The sequence below is a fragment of the Myotis yumanensis genome, unplaced genomic scaffold (assembly GCF_028538775.1).
Source record: "Myotis yumanensis isolate MYYU_CA2020_CCGP unplaced genomic scaffold, mMyoYum1.0.hap1 SCAF_3, whole genome shotgun sequence".
In the NCBI taxonomy this organism is placed as follows: Eukaryota; Metazoa; Chordata; class Mammalia; order Chiroptera; family Vespertilionidae; genus Myotis; species Myotis yumanensis.
The window spans coordinates 209,266,482-209,289,129 of NW_027223754.1; the positions used below are offsets into that span (position 1 = coordinate 209,266,482).

At 41.4% G+C, this 22,648-nt stretch overlaps 1 protein-coding gene across 2 annotated transcripts in view; it reads left to right on the forward strand.

Moving 5' to 3' along the window:
* The first annotated feature begins 570 nt into the window (after window positions 1-570).
* Window positions 571-22,648, forward strand: part of GRAP2 (GRB2 related adaptor protein 2) — a 62,897-nt gene continuing 40,819 nt past the window's right edge. For both annotated transcript variants that reach the window (XM_070411168.1, XM_070411169.1), the window contains exon 1: window positions 571-747. The gene's annotated coding sequence lies outside the window, so the exon portion shown is untranslated. The remainder of the gene's footprint in view (window positions 748-22,648) is intronic.

Genomic DNA, 22,648 nt, shown 5'->3' on the forward strand with positions numbered 1-22,648 from the left:
AAGAGAAAGTGAATCCCAGAAGTTGAAGTAGCCAGTCCCAGTTCATGTCCTGACTGTGGTAAAACAGGTTAGAATGCACCCTGGCTCAGCTTTTCTCTTTTTTGTTTGTTTGTTAAGGGTAATATTATGGGCTAAGTGGACTCAGAATGCATTTTCCCTGGGATTTTAATATTGTGAGTGAACCAGAGTGGTATTAAGTAAGTGCCCCTAAGAATTCTTAATGTTTCTATGGATGTTTGGCTATACTAAGAGAAAATGAGCGTTTTCCTTAAGACCAGCAGCAGCTTGCCAATAGATCATCTCCAGGATTAGAAATTTTCTTATGTGAACATAATGGTTCAGGGGGAAATTTGTTAAAACTGAAACCAAGCATAAAGAAGCAAAGTGTTTCAGTGAACCTCCTGCATTTTAGTTCAACTCTGGCAGCAAGAAAACAAAACCACATAATCTAAGGCTCACACCCAACTCTCTGAAGCCCCATATCTGCTAGTTCCTGTGTGGTTTGCCTGCACACTGCAGGACTGACTGGGGGAGGAGGGAGTAAGAAGTAGGGAGGAGGAGGAACTTTAATGTTTCTGTGAACGTGTACCCTCTCTTTAGTGTGGTAGTTGGAAGACAGCGCAAGGTGTATCTGTACTCTGAAATGCAGTAATTTGTATGTGAATGCATCTTCCTTCTTGCAGGAGAGGATTCTAATAACTCAGTGTCAAAACCAAGATACAGACTCAACCGCTTCTCTTCTAAAAGGTATGTCATTGTACAACGTCGGTCCACATTCTCTAGACATCTTGAACAATTTTATAATTTGCAGAATGCTCTCTATGAGTCAGTTCTAATTAAAATGAACCCCATGGGCTCTCCAAATATTGCTTTTAATACTTTGGTCCATCAGCTAAGGTCTCTAAATCTTTTGCTGTGGCAATGGCTGTGGTGATAGGATTTGACTTCTATCTGGCAAGTGAACTAGAAGAAGACCTGTTCCTTACCCAGCCCATTACAGAAAAATACCTCCACTGACTGGCTTCTGAGCCAGATCAGAGAGAGACTTTAGGCCCTGGGATTACCAAGGTGAAATTTCACTTCACCATAGTCAGCATTTAATTCAAACTGGGGAGTGGAGGTGAGGGGCTGAGCAGCAATGAATGAACACTGGTACTCTGAGGTCGGGATTTCTCTTATTGCTCTCATTTCTACTTCTGTTCGTATTTATGTTGCCTTAACAAAGAACTCCAGTTTGGGCTTCTTTACAAAAAGAAAACGTTGTGTTGAAATAGATTTTGAGAAGAGTGCTGTCTATCTTTGTCTCTTTATTAACCGTTAACGCTATATCCCTAAGACTGTCTGTAGTTCAGGCACCAAGTCTTAAGACATCTCCTCTATGCTCTTTGCCCCACCTGTACCTGAATGTAAGGATTGAACACACCTGCCAAGGATTTTACTAACGTTAAAATATTGTATTGAAACATAATTTTGTGGGGGGGAAATATTGTATTTACATACCCCAAATTAGGCCTTGTTAATTAAGCACATGCTCTTAATTTGCACATTACTGAAAATAAGCATCCCTAGATAAATTAAGAGAGGAAAAATTTAGGATCTAAAAATCCAATGGAAAGGATTACATGTTGCTTATGTTGTGTCATCTGAGAATGGGAAACCTCAGGCTGAAGACTCTTTTCTATACAACTACATTTGTCATAGATTGTTTAGTTCCTTAGTGGTCCCCTCTCCCCTTTTTTCCTTATTTTTGGTTTCAGAAAGAATATTTACTGTAAGTATATTCTGCTTTAACAAGCCAGTGTAATTTTTTATAAAACTTAATATTTATAAAATAATTTAAAGTGATTCTCTTTACAAAAGGATCCATTGTTAAATAAAGAAAACTATGTAAATAGTCAGCTAAGTGCATTTAAATTTCAAGTTTTAAAAATTCTGATTTGTACTCTTTTTGAGAATTATTTTGTGTTTTTTATTAAAGAGAGACAGCCCTATATCATTGAATAAAATTACCCTTTTAGATTGAACTGGGAGTGTCTCCCCTGTAGTAAACTGTAATCTTATTCTCCCTAAATTGTAATAGATTTTATCTTTTTAAAAAGACTTTACTGAAGCAGAGGGGAAGGAGGTGATCAATTTGTTCAATATGAAGAAATATCTCTATTGCTAATATAATATCCTTTTGAATTTCTTCCACATCTTAGACCCTGATGAAGATCCCTTTTATTTTTTTTAATCTCAGTAGTTCTATGTCTACCTTACAGGGATATTATAAGAATAAATGAGTTAACATAGATATGAAGTGCCTTAGGAAAATGGCACTATGAAAATGCAAAATGATACCATTATTATTTTTTTAATCTTGATCATTTTCTTCCCACCTCTTATACAAAGTATATCTCACTACCTAAAGCCATCTCTTTGAGAACCATTGCCTTCTGGACGAGCTGAAAATGACTCTAGTTTCCACATATTTATCGATTCTCAGAGAATAACATCCACTGGTGTTGGTGACTTGTAGGGTTCATGCCAAAACTTGAGCAAAACTTGCCTCTTTTCCTGAATCAAGAAAAGTCTACAATTGTTCAAAAATGTGTCATTAAGTGTGATTCCATCAGTATTTTCTAAACAAGTAATAGTAGTTGCTTCTGGATTAGTCCTAGGGACAGATTTTTCATTTTCGTGCCCTTGCAAAACAAACTCAAAACTTGGTCAAGAATCTTCATGACCTAAGATATTTGAATCAAAGGATAGGGTCGAATGGCCCCCATTTTGTCCATCTCAAGTATTTGCCCAGCATATCTTGATCCGTAAAGAAACAACACAACCTCCTCTCCCTCTCCCTCTCCATCTATCTGTCACTCTCTCCCTCCCTCCCTCCCTCTCTCCTTCCCTCCCTCCCTCTCTCTCTTCCTCTCTCCCTCTCTCCTCTCCTCTCCCTCTCTCCCTGTCTCTCTCCACTTTGCAATCCTCAGAAAAGCGTACTACATACATAAATGAACATTGACAAACGTTTATTGGGCATTTACTATGTGTTAGGCACTGAATTCTCTTCAACAACTATTAAGTTTTCAATAAGCTTGAGCCAATAGGAATTTAGTAATTTTTTTAATTCTTTTTAAATATTAATTCAGAGGCAAACGTTTTAGGGAATTAAAACATGAAACTATTACTAAGTACATGAAAATAAAAGTCCTACATGTTCTCCAAAGATGTAAGGCATATATCTTATGAAGAAAGTGAAGAAAATGTTCAAAGTTAAAGTTGAAATATTGGTACAATTAACACCTCTATAATACCTAGATTAAACAGTTGTGAATTTATTGCTATATTGGTTACATTTGTATGTGATTTCTTTCTGAACTACTTGTAAGTTATAGGCAAAATGACATTTCATCTCTAAATAATTCAGTACATCTAAGAATAAGGACATTTGCCTGTATTACTACAATGCCATCATTATACCTAAGAAAATGAACAGTAATTCCTTAATATTTGCCATATCTAACTTTCACCATTCGTCCTTGAAATTTCTTCCATACCTAAAAAAAAACACAAAAAAACAAAACTAGATCTGATTGTTAAAAAGGAAAGCGCATTTTTGCCTTGGTGTTTTATGTCTTTTTATTTGACATTGAATTTTTTAAAAGGTTAGGCCATTTATCTTGTGGAATGTTCCACATTCTGGATTTGTTGTTGCCTCATAATATCATTTCATTTCTTCCTTTACCCCGTGTATTTCCTGTAAACTCAAAGTTAGACCTAAAGCATCTATTATATTTCGAGGGAGCATTTGTTACAAGGTGCTCTATATTGCATCTCACCAGGAGGCACCGAATGCCAGGTTGTCCCTCTATTTGTGATGCTCAGTTTGATTGTGGTTCAAGGTAGCGACCTCACTCCAGGGATCTCTGTCGCAAAGCTACTTTTTCTCCTTTGCAATTGAGAAGTAACCTGAGCAGGTGACACTTTGGCACATGGTAATATCCTATGTCCCAACAAACTTCACCAATGACTTCAGGCGATAATCCTTGCCTAAATCGACTAATCCTGTAGGGGTCATATACATCTTAGTACACTTTGAAGAAGGATTACACATACAAATTCATCATTATCAGCAGCAACAGCAGATATTTATTTTTTATAAGTATTTTTTACTTTTAAAAATTTTATTGTTTGATTTTAGAGAGAAAGAAAGGGAGGGAGAGAGATAGAAACATTGATTTGTTGTTCCACTTTATGCATTCATTGGTTGGTTCTTGTATGTGCCTTGACCGGGGATCCGGCCTGCAACCTTGGCGTATCAGAACCATGCTCCACCCAACTGAGCTACCCGGCCAGGGCAACAGGAGATATTTTATTGAGTGTATCCGTTCAGGTATCAACAACAACAAGTAACATTTACTGAATACTTGCTGTGGAGCCAGACAGTCTGTGTTTGAGGCCAAACCTTCAGTTACTAATTGGGCCAACTGGGACAAGTTACTCAGTCTTTCTGTGCCTTAGTTTCTTAAGCTATAAAATGAGAGTAATAATTGCACCTATCTTGTATCGTTTTGAAGATGAAATAATTTATACATATAAAGTTCCTAAAACAATGTCTGTTATTTGCCAAGCACTGTTCTGGCACTTAGCAAGTATTAACTCATTTGCTTCTCATAATGGCACAATGAAATAAGTGCTAATATTATCCTTCTTTCACAAGTGAGGAAACTGAGGTACAGAGAAGTTAGGTAACTTGCACAAGGTCACTTAACTACTAGTTAGTATGTGGTAGAGTCCAGATTTGAACCCAGATGGTCTGATTCCAGAGCATTCTGTATGAAGACTGGCACGTGTCAGAGAGAAGTGACACAAATGAAACTGAATGGAAATCAGTAACAGGACCCCTCACTCCCCAAGCACCACCACCACCATCCAAGTTTTAAGTTAAGTTATTGAAAATCTGGGAGTATTGCTACCAAAATATGTTTTTGGTTTTGTTCACCTGAGTTAGAGCAATAGATGAGTTTACTTATTGCATTTATGTAGCTTAAGGCTCTGTATGAGGGACTTTAAACATAAAGGATAATACTCGGAACTGAAAAATGTAGAACGATGAAGGAATAGGAAGGAAAAAACTGAAAGGAATAATAGGAGAGGGGAGTTAGGAGACCTCAGAGCCTCAGGACACAAGATGATATTTTGACATATCGTTTTCCACATTCCTGTGCTGTATAAGATGTTACTGCTAAAACACAAGAGTGTAGCCATTGTCAGATTTATAAAAGAGCACACTGGATTTCTTCACAGGACAAAGGATGAGTCTTGTTAGAAGGTGACTTCCCTAATTGGTTATCTCATGCTCTCAGACATCCGTAAATCAGTCTGGCTTCTGAAGCAACTACACAGAAAAGGCCTTACAAGCTGGGGATCAGTCCCTACCCCTTCATTAACATTACAAAAGGGCTCCAGTGCTGTCTTATTTGCTCCTTTGATTGCCATTACAGAAAACTCTCAAGTGTAATTTTCTAAAGAGAACTAAAAATAAATGAGAAAAAAATCCAACATTAATAATGTTTTCATGCATTTCTAACACAGTCATTGCTAAATTGTTTCCGCCTTTTTTATGTTTTTTAATGAAAAGCACTCTAATTGATCAATTGGTCACGAATAATACTTTTCCATTTGTTTTTCTCCACACCTCTCAGCCTTCCAGAACCACAGGTTTAATGTGGCAGCCTACAAATGGTGTATGATTGGTGTCTTTTGTCTGGTGCTTTGTCAGAAAATACTGGAAACAATCTGCTGGGAACTCAGTAGGAACTCAGTAAATAATATGTGGATATTATTAAATATGATTTTAAAGAAAAGTCTTTTTAAATAACTAAGAAAGCCCTAGCGGGTTTGGCTCAGTGGATAGAGTGTCAGCCTACGAACTGAAAGGTCCTAGGTTCGATCCCAAGTTATGGGCTCTATCCCTAGTGTGGGACTTGCAAGAGGCAGCCAATCCATGATTCTCTCTCATCATGGATGTTTCTATCGCTCTCTCCCTCTCCTTCCTCTCTGAAATCAATAAAAATATATAAAAATAAATAAATAAATATTACTAAAAAAGTACACAAGTAGAAAAAAATCTGGGTGATTTGTTTGAAATTTGTATTCATTTAATAGGTCACAGATTTTTAGCACCTTATGGAGCAAAATGTGAAGTCAGATTTGATTCCCCTCCCCCAAAGAGGATTTTATTCTAAAATTATGAATTATTATTAATTATACCCTTATTATTAAGGCTAGCAGGGAGATCTCAACCATATGCTAAATCTAAGGAAAGTGTCGTATTTTAATACAGTATGTAAACTCTTTAAGTTGATCATAAATATGTTGATATCCAAGACAGCACATAGGTTTTCTCTGGTGGGGGTGAGGTGGGGGTGGAGGGGAGTGTCAGAGACGCATTTCCAAAGCTGAGGAAAGCTATAGAAATTATCGGGGGCGCGGGGGGGGCGGGGTGTTGGCAAGGGGAGGAGGATATATCTAGCTCTCAGCCGCACACCCCTTTACACAGAATTTCCATTGGTCCGTGGATCCCCGGAGTCCATCCATATATCTTTGACAGGAAAAATTTCCTTTATTTGGAGTTTTGTCTCTTTTGCCCCTGAGCCTTATAAAGTTTTGAGAAGAGCTTTCTCACATTATCTCATTTGATCTGGCTGTGATCTTTGAGGTAGACAGACCGCATATTTTACCTCTCGTTTTGCAGAGTGGGAAAAGTAAAGCTCCTGAGGTTAAGCCACTTGCTCTAGGTAATTTTGCTAATGTCTGCCAAGACTGTACCACGGCTGGTAAGTTGTAGCCCTGGCCTCCGACTGCACTGGTCTGGGCACAGCATTCTGGAGACGCAGGAACCCTCTCTGGGACTGCTGGAAATCTGAATTCTGGCTCTACTGGAGACGACCTGTGTGACTTTGAACAAGACGTTATAACCACTCTGGGCCTCAGTTTCCTTCTTGGTCAAGTGTGAGGTTAGACCACGTGTTCTCTAAAGCTCTTTGGGTTCTGTTGCAAACTACCTGCTCCCACTGGGTCTGAGAACAGAAATGACCTTTTCTATGATAGATGGCAAGACCTTTCAACCCTTCCCTGTAGGTCATAAGAGCTGGCGTCCAGTTCCTGATGGGTTCCTTTGCAATATCCAAATCCTGTTAGAAACTATAAACATCAATAGCGCTTTGATGGCCTGTTTGTGTGTCGTTCTGCTGGTTGCTTCATTTTCCTGCAGGGCTGACTGTCTCACAGCGATTTTGCTCTAACGCTGCTCTGCATCATACAGACATAACACGATATTTTATTATCCCTCTTGGGTAGTTCAGGGTATAATATGGAAATAAATCATGTTGATGGACTTATTTTGGGCTGATAGACCTTATCCTTCTGAAAAGGTTATTTCTCTTGAAGGACCCAAACCTTCCACCCGATTTTTCATTATTAAGAGTTATTTTTATATTTCCTTAATATCCCTGAAATGTGCTTGGAAACTTGAGACTCATGAGAGGCCCTGCAGAGCTGAATGCAGAAGCCCTAAGACAGGAACGATATGACCAAGCTTTTGGAGGTATTTGGAGAATGAGTCAGTATAATTAGGACAAGTTTGTATGTTAACATTTGTTTCAGATTTATAAAAAGTGTCCATAGCATATGCTGCCAAGTACACAAAATCCATGATATAGTCCCAGTTTAATTCTGAGTCTCTCCGGGAAGCTAAAACAAGCAGGAAATTCTTATGTTCCATATGTCAGGAAACTAGGGTTTTATCACAGCAATTGTCAAATGTGGAACTGCAGAACCAAGGGTCTGCTGCACATTACAGGACCTACCCCGCACTTCCCCCTCCCACCTCCCCCGTGCTCTCTTGGCCTCTGGACTCATACAAGCCAGATACCAGCATGGACAGGATGCTACCTCAATAACCAGGAAGCTGGCAATCTTTATTCGTGATTATCAGCTGATGATAAGAAATTGGGGGCCCTGTTTCTCAGTCATTTTGCTCTTTCAATTTTCTAAAAGAGCTTCAGGCTGGCAAATGGCATTATATCAACTTCTTACAGAGAAGTATGTAATTTGCTCCGTACCGTGTCAGGCCATTGGACTGTGGGAGGTAATACTGTCCGGGGATGAGAGTGACGGACATGAGAGTAACTACCCAAATAAAGTAGAAAGTCAGAAGTCAAAGACTCCCCCAGCTGGAGAGTAATTCCCAAGACCTGCACCAAGCAAGACAGAGCTCTTAGAGTGTAAACTCTGTTTTTCTCCAGCATGGACACACAAGTTTTATTTTAAAATGCAAAATGTAGGGAGAAGTTAGTTTTACTACACAGCCATCTCTGTCAGCTTGCCTTATTTTATAAAGTGAAGGTTCAATTAGGTGTTACTATCATCAAGAGAGCACGCTGTAATGCTTTGTCATGTAGACGCTGTAAAAAATTACCTGTCTGGTTACTTTAATTCATCTTTGGCTCCCCTCAGCCTCTAATTCACTGTACCCAGATGTACTGAGAACATTTAGGGTAATAAAAACAAAAACAAAATGGTGTCCTTTTCCCTAAGGAACTAACAAGCTATTAGGGAAACTGGGACAAACAGAAGAAAGTGCTACTGCAGTGCAGAACTCACGATGAGGAGATAGCAGAGTCAGTGGCTCAAGGCGGAGCTTTGCAGAGAGGGCTTCCTGAAGGAGGTGCACCTGCAGGCAGAGGGGGATGGCTTTTCGAAGAGGCAGAAATACATCCACAGATTTGCACATTTCAAGAAAATCATAGGAGGAGCAGGGTCTTCTTCATTAAAGATCTGTTTATTTTGCAAATGACAGAATTGAAAGAGCTCTCATGATTTCTCCTCCTCCCCCCCCCCCCCCCCCCCCCGTGGGGATCTAGAATTTAAACCTCTGCCACTGGAAACTGTACCTTAAGCTCTTCTTCCAGAAAGACAGCCCTTCTCTCATTTCCAACGATGCCCCTCTCTAAGTCTTATCTTTCAAACACAAATATCCTTCAGCATGATGTGGTTTTACATGCTGTCTTCATCTTAAGTGTTCATCTCTGTCAGACATCACTTTAAGGCCCCTCCTACACCATAGTGTCCAGAATGGTTCAGAGCGCTCCCGGAGTAGTCTGACAAATGCAGAACACCAGGGACTAGTATACTCCCTTGATGTATACCTTATACTTCTCTTAATATGGCCCAAGATTGCATAAGCCTTTTGGGCATTCATGTCACACTGCTGACTCATAGTGAAATTGTGGTCAACGAAAAACCCATGAGTTCCCATGTACTACTATTAAGTCAGATCTTTATTCTGTACCTAGGCACAGAGGTTTAAGTGTAGAGAAATTTATCCCTTTTATACTTAATCATATCGGTAACCCCCTATCAAAATATTTCAGAGCTGGCATATTAGTTCTCCTCCCCGCAGGTGAGTGTGTACTTATTTGCTATGAGGGCATAGCTAGTCTCTTGCTGGGTCCCTGGAAGAGGCCGTCAAAGGGTCAGTATCTCCTTCCTATGGAGAAATTGTCTGCAACCCTGCACAAATCTACATCTTTAGACAAACTAGTGAGCCTTAACCTTCCTTACTGTAAAATAGGAGCAAATAGGAATGGTTATTTACTTCCCAAGGATACACAGCAAAGATGTCTACAAAACTCGGAGGAAAAGTTACTCAGAGGCCGTAAATATGAGAGGAAGAAATTTTTATTTTAAGCTCTTGGCAGCTTTCAGAAGATTTGATTTTCCTTATCACTTCAGGATACAGTAAATAGCATTCATTTTTGCAACTGGTTTAAAGTTATAATTGAGTTATCTGATTTGGGGCTGCAGTAACATCATGTGATATCAGTATAATTTCAGTGGACAATTTTTTTGTAATTTGTGTAAACACCATAAGGTGTATCTGTTGTATTGCAAGGCTCTGTTTCAAGCAGTGGTTCTCAACCTTCCTAATGCCGCGACCCTATAATACAGTTCCTCATGTTGTGGTGACCCCCAACCATAAAATTATTTTCGTTGCTACTTCATAACTGTAATTTTGCTACTGTTATGAATCGTAATGTAAATATCTGATATGCAGGATGTATTTAGGCGACCCCTGTGAAAGGGTCGTTCGACCCCCAGGTTGAGAACCGCTGGTTTATAGTGATTCTCCTCTCTCCATCCCCTCCCCCACCCCCATCCTCTTCCGTTAGTAAAACAAGGGCTACAAAGACCTTGAAGTTTAGGTTTTCATCAGACTTTTGGAAACCTCTAAAAGTCTTGCCAAAGTAGCGTAGCAGTTCATAGGTTTTCATTTCTAGCCAAAGCAGAGAACTCACAGGTAACTTGTATAATATTTATAATTTTAAGCTAACAGAAATGTCACATTACAGAACACATTCCTATGAGCAGTTTCATTTATTATAGAAAGGTACAGGGAACATCCAGGTTTTTCTAATCTGCCATTCCAATGCAAATGTTAAGGTTGCTCTCATGATCTTGAAATCATTAAGATTCAACCCCCTCTCCACCCCTCCCCAGTGATTCTGTTTAGGGTCTTGCTATTCAATGTGAAATCTGGGGATCAGTAGCATTGACACCACCTGGGAGCTGGTTAGAAATGAGGATCCCAGACCCTGCCTCTAGCCTACCGAATCAGAATCTTAACTTTCAAAAGGTTTCCCTGGTAATTCTTATGCACAATAAAATCTGAGAACTGACCTAGGGGGAAGGGATTTCGTCCCACTTTACCCATTATCTACACTGTGTTGTTATACAAAACTTACAAAATTCCATTTGGTGCTTACTAAGAGTTTAGATTTGTTAGTTAACATTTTACCAGATTTAAATATTCTGTATACTTCCAGCTTATATACATCCAGCTGTTTCTCAAATATATAACTGGCTCTAAAATACTCTTGCCTTTCTGGGTTCTTATAGAGCAGAAGTTTTCAACAGAGGGTGATTTGGACAACCCCTCCCACCCCCAGGGATATTTCTCAATATCCCCACCCCCTGGAGACATTTTTGGTTGCCACAATTTGAGTGGGAGGGAGAGGTGTCACTGGCACCGGGCGGGTAGAGGCCAGGAATGCTACTAAGGATCCTATCATGCACTGGACAGTCCCCACAACAAGGACCTAACCAGCCCCAAATGTCCATAGTAGTGAGGTTGAGAGGCCCTATGATGGAGGTATATGGTCTGCAGAGAAAGAGTCAGATGTGCAGCCATGAGTAACAGAATGCCGTGGGAAAATGGAACCACGTGCCACGTCATGGTATGGCCAGGCAAAGAGCAAATAGATTGACAGCTGCCTGAGCGATGATGGTGGGGCCTTGGAAGGAAGGGGATGGAAAATCCAGCCATGGTGAGAAGAGACATCAGGACAGATAGAAGGTAACCAGTTCACACAAAGACAGACAACTTTAGGAAACAGGCTGGGCTCAGAGGCTGCACACAGGGAGGTGTGGGCTGGAGAGACACCAGGCTCCTAGCGGGGATACTAGGTCTGATCTCAAAATCATGTGAGACCTGGAGAACAAGAAAGGATTTCAAGTGTTAGCATAGGAGTACACGGTGGATTTCAGCTGCAGTAAGATGTGGACTTGGGGGCAAGGCAGAGTCCCACTTGCTAAAATTGGGACACCCCAGAGCCAGGCCAGCAGCAGGGGATGAGCTTCTTTAATCCCTCCCAACCGACAAGTGCTTCGTGTTGTGTTTGCAGTGAGGTTCACTTGCAGGAAGAGGTCAGGTGCTTCCAGCTATGGAGATAGGAGGGCGAGAAGCAATCTGGTGCTGACACTGGCTGCTGAAAAATCACAGGATCGGGCCTGGAATAGAACTTGAGAGTGTCTTCAGGTTATTTTCCTACTGCAGGGCCCCTAAATCATTTGGAAAGATTATCTGCTCTTCAAGTATAAAATTTCCAGAGAAAGATTTGTTAAGGATGCGTGTTGATGCCTAATCCAATCTAAACCAAGACTTGTGCATTCCTAACCCTGAATCCCTGTCCTGGGGTGTAATGTAGTTGACTCTCTTTTATCCTACCCTGCACACGGGGTGCTTTCTAACATTCGGTGATGGTAAGTAACACAAACTGCCTCCACAGCTGCCAGGCCCAGGCTTCCCTGCTCTGGGCTGAAGAATCTCAATTCCATTAGCGTGTCACCTTGAGTCTCTGCCCAACCTCTTATTCCTTCCTTATTCTCCAGGCGCTTTCCAAGTTTTGTCTGCTTATGATAGTCACCACCAAAACGTATTTATTAAATACATGCTGTGTGTACACAGCCCTTTGACCGTGGAAAGCAAAGAAGGGAAAATACAAAAGGATATACATGGTTTGGTTGGTTTTTATTAGCTTCTTCTCTCTCCAAGGAGTTGTCAGTCTTTGCCAAATTCATACACTCGTTGGAGCAGTAGTCCTTAGGCTAAGTTCCATTGGGATATTTTGATTGTTCTTGCAAATACTTTCACTGTGGCCCTCACCTAAGGACAATAGAGTTCACTATCATAAAAAGTAGCTCTGATGTGAATTTAGCTCCAAATAAAAAAGATAAATGCATTTGCTCAGTTCCAGAGAAGGCATTAGACTGCCGTGTGAATTTCGTTTCAAATGAGTTGCAAAACCAGTTCTTTTCCACAGAAAGGGATTTATTCAACAGAATTCATTCACTTTGCTGCAACTGGATTAATTCCATTCCACATCATGTCTCTAAGTAGAAAAGTAAACTGGAGGCTGAATTGCTGGCTTTATTCTCACTTTCACATCCCTTTAGCAGCAGGCTGAAAGGATATGTTGATGCATCCAACGTCAGTAAGATTATGCCAACTAGATTACAACCATCATGATGGGCCAATTGTTTTAGTTTCTGTAAAGGAGTTGCAAAAGCGCACCCCTTCAGTATGTGGGCTGAGAACACTTATCAAAGTTACAATAGATTGGGGATGTGGTAGAATGAGAGAGCACACAGATGTGCAAAACGAGATGAGTGTTCTGCCCCTTCTTGGGCCGGAACCACTCGTCCACTCCTCAGTGTTATAAAAGACTGTTCATTTTGTCTTATACCCATGTTCTAAAAGCCACCATTTCAGATTTTTGAATTGTGTTTCATATGGCCCTGTTCAAGATACGCACCCAACCCCACTTGTGGTTAAGCCGGTACTGGCTGTGGGCTCATTGTGTGCTCAGCACTGTGCTAAGTACCACCTGGTAATGGGCCTCCACCCTCCACTCACTCCATCCTCCACTCTCTGCTACACACCGTCTTTTCTGCATCACTCTCCATTTCCACAGACACCAACTCTTCAGCTTCCCGCAGCTTTCCGTCTCTGTCTTGGCAGCCTTCCTTTCATTTCTCCTGAATTGCTGGCTTTATTCTCGCTTTCACTTCTAACACAAGAAGGCTGCTCATGGACATTTTTCTGATTTCCATAGCTAGTAGTTTCTGTAACTAGTAGTTACTTTCAAAGGAAATAGCTTGTGGAGAAAAAGCAGCTGGGTGATATATTAAAATTCAGTAAGACTGGGTAGCACAATTGAGAAAGAAAATTGGAGAATTTGAGGCACTGACCCCTCCATGGGTAAGCTGGAGGCCTTCAACATTCCTCACAGCCAAAACGCGCTCCCTCCTCTGAGAACACATGCTCTGTTCCAAGGACCGAGCCTTCGTTCTTGCTTGAGCTCCCCATCCCTCACTTAGTCACCTTTCAAAATCCCAGCAACCTTCAAGGGCAAGCCCCCAAACTTCCCCTCTCCCCAGCTCTTCCCCAGACAGGATTCATCTTTTTCTCCCCAGCACTCATGTCAGCCTGTGGTAGAATTATTTATGTGGGTATTGATCCTCCTGAATTGACTGTGACCTGCTGAAGGGCATCTGCCAGGCCCTCCCCTCCCTCCGTCAGTAACAGCTCACAGTGGAGTGGCCAGAGGATAAAGGAGAAAACTCCAAGGACCAAAAATGTCCACAAAAAGGTTTTCTTCCCAGAGGCTGGGCTCAGATATGGAAATGTCCTTGGGTGAGCAAAGACCCCTCTGAAATGGAGCAGGGCCTAGTCAGTAGACTCATAAAAACCCCTTGAGTGGTGGGTACAGGAAAGCTTCTATTTCCTTCGCTTTTCTGTACCTTTAAACACTCTCTGTTTACAATGGTCATAAAAAGACCCCATCCTATTTAAAAATTAGTGAGTTGAGTAGCTTGCACTGTAACTTGATTTTCAGCCTAAAGGTTTCCCTGTAGTTTAAATCACAAAAGTCATCCTTTGCTTCCCAGCTTCATTGTATTTATCTACTGGATATGGTACCCCCGGAACTTGTTAGTTCTTTCACACAATGCCAGTTACACTGCACCTTTGTTGAAAGGAACTCCTTGTGCAGGGCGTGGGCTCTTAGAGGATGAAAAGTTCCACTTTTTAGCACATTTTTAAAAATCCTTCAGCTGATTTAATATTTTAGTACCTTATCTTTGGCAGAGCAGTAGTCATTTTTAGCAATCATCTCTGAACCAATGAGCCAGTTAACTATTGCCAAGTACATAATAAGTGCTCAATAAATATTTTTAAATAAATTAGAATGATATGCACTTCTGAATGAAAGACAACTTGAGTCCTTTAAAGCAGAACACAATGGGTAGAGTTTCCAATTGCTGGTCTTTATGTCCATTAGAAATTATAGAAAAATGGGAAGTTGGGGGGGGGATCAGACACTGTTATGGAAACTGCATGGATAATTAGCAGATTGTAATTTTGTTTATAGTGACTTGGTACACAATTATTTGAGGTTTATATTGTCATCTGGATTAAAGCTGTGTTGTTACTATAATAGATGATTGGCCCAGAGCCCTCTTCCAGTGCCAGACTCTCTAGCACCGCTTCTGTTCTCCCATCAACAGCCCAGGGTCCCCCGCCCCCCAAAACTCTGTGGGATGCAGTCCTGGCACAGACCCCTAACCTCCAACTCCAGCCAACTTTTCTACAATGCACTTTCTTCTCTTCACCTGCCGGATGCTTCTTGTTCTCAGACATTACACCCTGAAATTGGGGCTTTCAGTGAGTTAAAAAGGGAAATACAGAATTACCTGGCTCTATCAGTGTTTTAAGTATTCTTGTAGACTGAAATGAGAGCTCTGTACAAAACCACTTGAATTCTTTTCTTAAGATATGCTAATTTCTCTCTCTCTCTTTGATTGAACTGTTGACCTTCTAGATACATGACTAGTTATTACCTCAAGTATGTTTGGAACTATTCTCACCCTAACCATTCAAAAATGTAATTAGCATGAAGACATTATTGTAGGAGCACATCACCTTGGGCTAGGATCTTATTAGATAGCACAAATTGAGCGGAATTAAGCATGCTCTGGTGCTTTAAAAAAAAAAAAATCTCCGAGAAAAATTGGTGTCGTTGGAAGAAAAGTTAAAATTAACGCTTTTGTGAGCCCTCTCTGGCTCATACATTTGGTTTGTATAAGAATCCAGACGTAGAGAGGGTTGTGGTTCTGTTTGAAAAATGAAAGCAACTCTGTTTTCTCAGAACTCGGCTTTTACGATGGGGTTGCTGTCACAGTTCTAGGTCAACCAAAACCCAAATAATACATTTTAGAGCTCAAGCTTTTCCCCCCAAGAAATGCATAGCATTTTAAGACATCATCCCACTTATCCTTGCAACAACAGATGCAATAGAGAACGACTGTTCTCTGGGAGGTAATTAACAAGAAGGGGAAACTGAGGCCCAGGGAGGTGCAATCACTCGGTTTACTCACGCTCCTCCTTGAACATTGCCCATCTCTTCCACCGTGGAAGGCGCTCTTTATTTTCTGATTGAAAACCATGTCGTGCTGCCTGCTCAGTGATTTCAGTATGTACTCCTGAGTTTGGGGCTAATCCAACTGTTACGAAACCGTATATGAATAATAATGAAGCTCCTCATTCCTGGGATCGCAAAGTGACCATTTCTAGTTCATTCCAGGGCACTTTGGAAGCCCCAGTGGGGCCCTAAATGATGGGAACTTTCAGGGGAGCTCTTGCCTGATTCTGTCATTCACCTCATGTGTGAGTCTATAATGTGTTTCAGTGCAGAGATGTGTCACATAAACAATAATTTCTCCTTATTGTACTAACATTTTTCCCTAATTGCAAAAGTATTTCTGACCTGAATTTATTCTTGTCGTGTCTATGTGTGCAAGCAGAGTCTTGTTCGTCTTTACAATGTATTAATAATGTATTAATTAGCTTCCCAGTGCTGCCCAAACAAGGAACAGAAAGAATTGATCTAAATCATGAAACATGAAACAAAGCTAACACTTTGTTAATTTTATTTTAAGGGCAGTCTCAGCATTAGGCAGTGTGTCAAAATGTAGGCCTATTTTTGAGCGAAGATAACAGAAAACACTGCTCAATTAATAAAACATTTGTTTAACACCTACTGTGCACAAACTCTGAGAGGCAAAAGAGGCGAAGACAAATAAATTGGCTAATTTCGTTTTATAGTCCTAGTTAAAAGGCAATCAAGGGCAAGGTAATATGTGTTTTGATTTAGTGTCAAATTAGCTTACATATATCCGATGGAACCATATGAAATTGACAATGTCTGACAGTTTTTTACCAAAAGAAGTGGCAATTTCATGATTCAACCTAATATTAAGATACCCTTGTCATGCTGTACCAGCTCCTAAAATATTAATACTGTTCATTTTCTTTCTGTTTTTAAAATTAAATGATTCGTTTCAAGTTGAAGCTGTCATTATTAGACAATCAATAGAAAGTAAATACAGGTCAGCGTTTTTCATATTTATTTTTGTAGACTCAAAAATAACATATTTTGTAGGTTTAAAGTTTTCTATTATATCAGATACTTTTGTTTATTTGACATAGAGTCATGCATCAGCCTGCTACCGGTTCTTCACGTGTGATGTTCCCCAACTTGGTTTCTCGTGCCATTTCCTTAGTGATTTCCATGCAGAACTGGCATCACTCTTCCCTTCGTTTCTGCAGAGATGTTTGCTTGTAGAACACTCCGTTTATTTGGGAGATTGAATATAACATCCGGTCTACCAGTCAGGTTACTGAGAAATCAGAACAGCTCACCATATGTATATTCCACTAAATACGTCCTTCTAGTTCCATCGACGTTTAACAAATATTTACCAGACACCTATTTTGCACGAGCCATGGAGTCAGTCCTCTGCCAAATATGGAGTTGTGTAAACAAAAATGTATGTATTAATATAAATACAAATGTAGTGCTGACTATATAGACCAGGCACTGTCCCAAGTACTTGACAAGCATTCCTCTATTTAACACTGCCCAAGGGGGTAGTTGCCATTGTTATATTCATTTTAAAGATGAGGAAAACTGAAGCCAGAGAGGTTAAGTGAGCTTTTAGAACCCAAACGCTTAACCAAGACACCAACAAATTACCTGGTTATTGTGGGAGCCCCAATGCTAGAAAGCGAGTGCTTTTCCCAGGCCGTGAACTAAAAGTCTGACCAGTTAACAATGCCTCCTAATGCCCTAAATATCAGCCAGGCCAACTTGTGTACAATGTCCACACACATTTGAGCCTATCCCACCGGGTTTACTCCCAGCTCAGGACACGAAGACACACCCCTGTGAGGCCCCTGACACTCACTGGGACACAGGCCACACGCACTGACCAGGGCATTCTTGCAGAGTCACATCTTACCCCAAATCTTATCACAACCCTGCCGGAGGCCAGGCACTATCAAGAAAATGTTCACTCATCTTCCCGTTATGCCCAAGGTGTGAACACAGATAACGTATCTAAATTCGAAGGAAATCAACAGACATCATCTCAGTCAACCTGAAAAGTTAGTGACTCATTCAGTCTTTTCACAGGGCTCCTGCCCAGCCACCCGGTTCTCCTGTACCAGCCTCCGGGCCTCCCACAGCCTGCATGCAGCTCAGCGCTTGATCACTCTCTGCCGCTGATGCTGATCGGGTGAGCGTTGCCTTCCTTTTGTACAGGCATCTGAGTTGCTAGGCAAGCTGCCGCTTGTCTGTGCCGACAGCGACCCCACTGCTTCGGTCCCCGAGGCAGGCTAAATTAGGTCGCCTTGGAAAAAACAACAAGGAATAAGATGCTGGCTTTTCAGCCCCCAAGAGTAAAATCCATCACTCTGAAGATAAAATCATAACATCTGAATTTGACCCGATTTATGTCAGGTCTTGTAAATACAGGCACACATGTGGATGCTTAAACCATGTATGCTGACTGCTAAAAACAACACAACACACTGTCTCATTAGAAAGATAAGAGCTGGCAGGCCAGCTCACCGGAATAAAGAAAATGGGCACTTTAACTTTACACGCACACACGCACGCACGCACGTGGCTGTAGTGAAGTACACAAGACAGTTAGTTGCTCTGGCAATGACGGGCAAATAATGTTTTCAAGAATTTTCGTGTTAAATTTAAACTAGTCCCATGAACTTACTTACTTTCACGAGCTTAGCTTTAGGCCTCCATCCTCAGATAGAGGTCTGGCATCGATTTCAGCCTCTAGGAAGGCAGTGGGTAAGAGCAAAGGCTCAGGAGCCAGACAGCCCTGGCTGGGATTTCATGGCTACCAATTTCCAGCTGTACATCCAGGTAAGTTACTTAACCACACGGTGCCTCCATTTCCTCGCCTGTAAAATGAACTCACATGGGTTTGTTATGAAGATTTGATGAAATAAATGGTAAAGTGTTGAGAACAATGCCTGGTTCGGAGTAAGCCCGTGATTTATTTGTTTTAGTAACTTGAAATGGGCTTACATACCCCAGTTAGGAAGCCTTTGAGTTCTGTTCTGTTTTTAACTTTAATCTTTGTAGCAGTTCAATCTCATTTCTTCTTTTTCTATGTACGTGCAGAAGGAGGATGGCTAGTCATCCTTGGAGTACAAGCTTTCAATAAAAGCCTTTATTAAGTTTCTTTTCTGCAGTAAATGATCCAGCTTACTTAGTGGTTCTGTTTTACATGCTTTGATCATTTATTTGAACTTCTGAACCATCTCCAGATGTATAGTCCATGCAGAAACATTGTCTAAGAAGTTTGGTTTTGAAATTCCTTATCATCTTTATCCATTAACTCAAATGTTTAAAATCCATTGTTCATAAGATCAAAGTTAAGTTCTTTACCATATTGGTAGGTTGGTTTTATTCTGTCATATTGCCATAATCACCTAATTTTCAAATGCATAGTTCAGCACAAGCTGAACCAGAGAAACCATAGGTCATTCATTCATTCATCAAATATTTATTGAGGGTCTACTATATTCCAGGCCCTGTGCTATGTTTCAGATTATAAATAAGACACTTCCGTCTGGCTTGTGTGGTTCAGTGGATTGAGCGTCATTCTATGCATCAAGAGGTCACTGTTTGGATTCCCAGTTAGGGCATATGCCCGATTGCGGGCTTGATCCCCAGTAGGGGTGTGCAGGAGGCAGCCAATTAATGTTTCTCTCTCATCGGTGTTTCTATCTCTCTCCTCATCTCCCTTCCTCTCTCTCTAAAATCAGTAAAAATATAACAAAAAAGACACTTCTTACTTAAAGGAGCTTATAGCTTGGGAGGGAAGACACGGAAGTAAACAGACCACTGCAAACAGCTGCCATTAGATGCTGTACTTGAAGTGAGAAGGCGTCAGGATAACCCTGGGAGAGAAGGGAGGGAGAATGCAGCTCTGCGTGGTGGGAACAGCAAGGCTACACAGAGAAGGTGACTTTTGAACCGTACGAAAGAATGACAAGGATTGAGAGGAAAGACGGAAGAGAGTATTCAGGGAAGAAGCAGTCATTTGCATGTTGTATGGCCAGGGAACCTTTGAAGACACAGGTATGAGGGGCCCAGGATCTAGGAAGGATGCAGAGATACAAAGCTTCCTAGGTTAGCTGGGGCCAGGCCGGTAGCGACCAGACCTAGAAGCCTGAGCTCCATCCTGCAGGTGTGAGGGTACAGGGGAGGGTGTGTTCACAAATCACTCTGGAAGTAATGATGAGGGCACACTGGAGGCATTCAAGCCCAGAAACAGAGAAGTGGGCTGCTGGGGTCATGGAGAGAGATTATGAAGCCTGCGCTGAGGAAAGGTGATGGAAACGAGAGTCGATTTAAAAGATAGGGTTTAAAGATTCAGGAGAGAGGGCTGTCGGATTTGGGAAAGAGGGAGGAATCCAAAAGGAATTCCACGTTTCCTATGCGTGAGAGCCATGACACCATATAGTGCCATCATGGCGCGAATACAAGTTGGCACAAATCCTTCTAGAAATGCTCCTCGAAGATGTAGGTCCTGTTGAAAGTCCATAGGGAACGCCAACATCACATGCAAAGAGCAATATATTTCTTACTATTTATTCTTCTTAAAATACCCGTTAATATATGTGATATACATGAGCTAAGATAATACTTATCTGGGAGTCTTCATTTTTTAATTGTCTGGAAATTAGTTTTCCAAGTACGATGTTAGCATTAGTTCGTTCTCTATGCCTGACATAGTATATATCTATTTGTTTACTTATTTCTTATCTGTCTCCCCCCAGCTGAAAACAAGCTCCATGAGGTCAAGGACTTTGCCTCTTTTCTTCACATCTCCATCCTCAGCACCTAAAATGGTGTTTGACTCGTGATGGGTAAAAGAAACAATCCTGTCCTTTGCTAATGAGGAAAGAAAAGAGAAAAAAAATTGGATTCAAAACAGTTTTTCATGAACAGATCCAATTTGCAAAAATGGAACTGAAGTTTAAAAGCTATTTTTCTTCCTGAAGCTCTACTTCTGGGAAAATCATAGTGCCAGCTTAGACGGTGGTTTTAACTGCCTGGTTACAAATGCTGTGCAGTTGTATGGATTGGCAAAGCTCAGCTTCCTTCAATGCTGTTGGATCAGTAAGGAAGTGGTGATTTTCCTTATTGATTTAATGCCAGTTCCTCTTTTGTGAAAAATCCCATGTGCTGCTCAATGAAACATGGACGATAAAAACTGAACATCAGGTTCAGACTTAAGTAAGTCACTCGTGTTCCTCTCTAGTCAGGTGATGCTAAACCATTTCTACTTTCAGTCTGCAGTGTTCAGCATTTTCCCCTTTAAATTTAGCAGAGTGATTATTCCCCCTGGTGGGATGCACATATGCTCCCTTTGATCTGTGAAATAGCTCATTCCTGGATGAACTTTAAGCTCCAAAGTAACGCATATAAAATACTGTTTATGAATCGTGGGAGAAATGTTTCACAATCGCATTACTCCAAAATGGTTTCACCAAACCACTCTCTCCGAGGTTCCTTTTTGTTTTTTCTCCAAGAAGAGAGAAAAAGAACTTGAGGCCACAGCACTATGATAACAATAATAATCATACTTCCCATGGATTTTACTCCGCAGGCTCGTATAGGCTGCAATGTAGGAAACGTATCATCAGCAAACACTTACTGTGAGCAGGACACTGTGCCAAGTGCATAGACTCCCAAGATGTGTGAGGCACAGTTCCTATCTCTGGGCTTACAAATTAGCTGGGGAGGTGTGACCAAACCACAAAGTAAAACCGATAGTCACCAATGAACGCCATGGTCAGTAAGTGCCACACGGGGCTCAGAGGAGGCTGGGATGTCTAGACAGCATTCATAGAGGAGATGGACTGGAATTTGACTGGGACCTTTAGTTGGGGGTCTGGAATGAGAAAAAGCAGAGAGGTGAGAACATGTATGGATTCCATTGCCAGGAGTCCCATCTGGCTGAGGTGGAGGTTGTGGCAGGTAAGGAAGGGGATGGATTGGGGATGGCCTTGAATGCCACTCTAAGGACTTTGGACTTGATTCTGTAAGTCAACTGGAATCATTGAGTTTTTAAACAGAAAGAATATGAGCTAAACAATGTTACACAGAAACTAGACCAAGCAGGGATCTGTGCTATGAATTTCATTGGGGGTTTCAGAGTTGAGATGAGACCTCGGCCCAGGCTGGGGACAGTAGGATACCTCCATGCTGCGGTACATTTCTGTAAATACTTTCAGGGATTCCCATAAAATTGTGCTCAGTGTGCCTAGCTGCCTCCACACTCCAAGACCACTTGATACTGTGATATTATCATGTGCTGCAAAGAGCTTCATGATTTGTACATAGAACAGACTCAGATGTGGTCTATGTGCAGACTTCAGAATCCAGGCAACTTCCAGTATAAAAGCTGGAAGGAATCTTGGAGCCTGCAAAGTCCATCTCCTCAGCTGACCTATACAGAAGCCAGCCCTTGCCCAGTTCCCACGCTCATCGGGGACAGGTCCAGGCAGGACCAGATGTCCTTACTGCATTCCAGCAATGCGTCCAGCACTGGTCCAGATTCTGCTTTGAGATATGTGTGTGTACAGATTCTGGCAGAATCCAGAAGAATTTTTTGGCCCCCTAACTGAGATAGTTGAAGTTCCTTTCCTTTACTACCCCCAGACCCCCATTCCAATCCAGTCCTCACCTGAGCCCCCACTTCTGCCAACTCCCTCCTCCATGCTTTCCTGCAACACCTCTGCCTTCTAGTTCTCTGCTCACTCCCGGTGGTTTCTCTGACCTGCCATTAATTGTGTTGTCTTCTTTGTCTGGAACTTTTTAAGGCCCCAGCTTAGGCCTCACCACCTTCAGGAAATGCCCCCTGGCCTCAACCCCTCCCCTAGATA